We start from the raw sequence: 3,845 nt of genomic DNA, 5'->3' as shown, positions 1-3,845 counted from the left end.
TAATATTATGTTAACGTTATTATGTTGTGTCATCAAATATAAATTATTTTATTATTTTGTGGGGATGTTTTTTGTAATTTACATTGTAGTTTTGAGTTTACTATATAAAGTTCATAAATATGTAGTACGAACTAATTTATCATTTTATATAGATTTTTTTCATTTGGACTAAATTGTTTAGTTTTTTTTTTTTATTTCTTTTTTCACTAAATTGTTTAGTTTTTTTAAATAGAGTTTACTCATTTTTAAGATTTGGTAAACCAAAGCTTAATAGTAAATATTTATCCAGTCTTGTAACATTAAATGTTACATGAAGACATACAAATCATTAAATCATATAAAATTATAATAATACAATGATGCATAATTCGATACTGCTCAACAAGATGAATATTGGTCACCACCGTTCAATTTGAAATTCACCTAATGCTCAATAGGACAATATAATTTGTCATTCACCTAATTTTGATTAGGAAAGTATAGTTAATACAAGGCAAATAGATGGCCACAATGAAGGCTTAGAATTATATAATAAATAAATAAATGGTAGATGATAACATCTAAAAATTAAGGTCCTTGAAAATCTTCCTGACTTGCTCCAGAGTAACGAATAGAACGACAGTGAAGGGACCTTGTCTCGTGACAGTGGGAATAAACCCCTTGTAAAGAGCCATAGGACCTTCCGCCTAATGGTCTTCATAGCACAGTCAAGGGCTCCAGAATAAGGTGCTGGCTGTCCTGGTTTAGGGTTCATATTCATGATCCGGGTCTTGATGACGTCCACGGGATTTGAAGCCACGGCAGCCACAAACCCCGCACTGAAGCTGGCTGTCACATGCGTGCCCAGACCGTCTTTCATAATTTCGCGGGAGATGATGGTCTCTTTGATCTGATCGTAGGAAGCCAGCTGCGAGGCCGTCACGATCATGGCCCTCTGGATGGTCAACGATGACCCTGTCCACAGTGAAGTCACGCCCTCCTGTCGAACCATGCGACCAATGGCATCAGTAACGCTCATGTAGTTGCGCCTCTGGGCAATCGGGAGGCGCCCATCGGCTTGCATTCTCACCATTGCCACATCAGCGGGGTTGCCCACGGCGGCGCCGATGCCTCCAGCGGTCAAACCGGCGGCGATCTTCTGGACAAGTGGTAGGTTTCCCGGTTTCGAACCCGGCTCTCGCCACTTCTCCTTCAGAATTTCGTATAAACCCATGCGAGTGGTCGAGTAGAGTACCTGTCGGAGCATGGTTGCAGACACACCGGAAAAGAGCGCAGATACCCCCTCCGTCTGAACCACGCGGATTCCCACAGAGATTGGCCCCACCCTATTCCGGTGGGCTAATTCCGCCACCGGGTAACCAGCGTCCACATTAGCAAAGGCGAATGCGGGGCGAACAGTTTGCTCGCCTTGTAGCTGCATGCGCACCTTTATCAGATCCAGAGGGTGTGTACTACATCCTGCCACGACCGAGGCAATCCCTCCTTCCACAAACCCCTTTACGCCCATTTTCCTGGAACAAGAATCACTCAATAAAAGGAGCCTCTTCCGCACTCGTAGTTTCTCTCGCTCAGCGGAATCACAGCTTCTACCAACTAATTCCTCCCCTCGTTTATATAATGAAAGCAAATAGGGGAATGAAAGATGGATCACAGAGACCAATTTGAACAAGGGTTCATCTCACTGGGGGCAGAGGCAAATATGGCAGTGCAAGCGGAAGGCACTCAAGCAAGGATGCAGATGTTGGCCCCTCTGACACACCTACGGACATCCTCTGCTCTTTATTTCTATATGTAAAGGAAACCCAACATAGGTTATATATATGTAAAGGAAACCACTTGACAATTTGACTCTTTCTTGGCATCGGATCCTTCCTCTAAGCGCGGCTAACGAAATGTGGAGGATGTTGTTGATGCGCCACGCAACTTGGAAAAGCGAAACCCTACACCTCTTCAACTGCCCAGCCTAATCTAACCCAACCCAAAAACAAAGCCCCGTAACCCAACCCACGGTAAACGTTATAAGATGGATTGTACGAATATTCCCAGTGCTTTACTATTCCAAGTTGTACAGTACAATACATTTTTTCGTGTCCGTTTCAAATTAAGGACACATAAGCCGCGGGAATCAGAAGAGCAATCTGATGTTAAAGATTCGAAAGGATGCTTCTCAGGATATGTGTTTTACAATTATTGGTTCAAATTATGTTCAGGCGCGTTCCAGTAAGTTGTTAACAAATTGAGGCGTGCCCTTTTATTATGAAAATGACATCACGGCTGAAGACAATAAAGGAGTCCACAGACGCCATGAAAATTTGAGAAGAGCACATTTATGCAACGGACCACAACCGCGTCCATGGCAGTGAAATGAGAAAATCGAAATGAAGTGTTGACTAGCAAGTTGAAGGAAACGATCAGACATGTAAAGAGTTATGTTGCGTGACTCAAAGCTTAAAGCCTTTTCTCACAACTTTCAAGTGCCGACGGCGGACCTGAGAATAATGCGCTGTTCAAAGCCTCAGCGCTTTAAACAGTTGCTCCACAAGTCAATATTATTTTTTGAACATGCATTGGGAATGATCGATGAGTGCATCATTTAGAATAATCCACTCTTCAAAGCCCCACCGCATCAAATAATTCCTCCACACCATTTCAATATTATTTTTTTGAAGATGCATTGGGAATGGAATGCATCATTTAGAATAGTCCACTGTTCAAAGCCCCACCGCATCAAATAATTCCTCCCCAACAAGTCAATATTATTTTTTTGAACCTGCATCATTGCTTGGAAGTACTTTGTGGGTTGTGGCATATAATGGCAACAAGCAACCTCATACTTTAACTATATATTATAATGTTTTACATCTGATTCGAATGAGGAAACTTCTATCTAAGTCATATAATTAGCCATTGTCCCAAAAGTGTAAAGAGAATCTGATAAGTTTGTTAAATGGACAAGTTGTAAGAGGAACACATTTGTAAACATGTATGCCATATGTTTTGCATTTTGACTTTGGGGATTATGGTGTATCATCTCGAGGCATATCACACATTGCAACTATAAGGATAACTACCTAATAAAATTATAATGAACATTAAACAATAGGATTTATTGCATCATATTTCATTTAGAAATAGAAAATGATTTCATTACAACTAACATCCCTGCATTTAATTCTCCTTATAATATAAATCCATACCATAATAGATGATTTTGCAATAATATTTTGAAATTAACATCTAGTAAGAAGCTTCAATTCATACACAAGAAGAATGCAAGGGGTAATTTCAACATATCATCCCAATATTTGGTTCTATCTAGATTTTTTCCATAGAACTTGTGTTTGATGGCAATACAAGAATCCATTTTTCAGTTTGATATAATAGAAATATCTTGGAATTGTGCTTGAGAGGTTCCATGATGTTAATGGCAAAGAAGTTGTTGATTGTTTGCAAATCAAACTATGCTTTACATATAAATATAAACAATTTAAGAGTTCAAATACAACTTTAACAACATAAAATTAGATATACAAAGAAAACATGGATAATAGCTACAAATAGAACTACATCAATTGTACCAATAAGGTGTTGATGTAATAACAAACATCCAAAACTCGAATCATGAACTTGATGAGAATAACTTGAGTGTAAAGTACTTTAATTGAAAGTAACAACATTAATAAGTATTTATACATAGCAATCAATTAATGGTTGTTGTCAATAGCAAGTATGTGTGTTGTCAATGAAAGATGAAACATATAGTGTTGATCATTAACACAAAAGTAACAGCAATATTCTGCATGCTATGTAATGACTTGCTTGAAATTTTACATAATGGCTTAGTA

At 38.8% G+C, this 3,845-nt stretch overlaps 1 pseudogene; it reads right to left on the bottom strand.

The window, feature by feature from the left end:
- Positions 1–424: 424 nt before the first annotated feature.
- Positions 425–1,916, bottom strand: LOC149228364 (mitochondrial uncoupling protein 5 pseudogene; annotated as a pseudogene).
- Positions 1,917–3,845: the final 1,929 nt, after the last annotated feature.

Source organism: Pinus tabuliformis, chromosome J (assembly GCF_031772625.1).
Source record: "Pinus tabuliformis cultivar Carrire ecotype Pingquan chromosome J, CPIR1, whole genome shotgun sequence".
Lineage (NCBI taxonomy): Eukaryota > Viridiplantae > Streptophyta > Pinopsida > Pinales > Pinaceae > Pinus > Pinus tabuliformis.
Note: the sequence above shows the minus strand (reverse complement) of the source record. Positions and strands in the feature narration are given on the sequence as shown.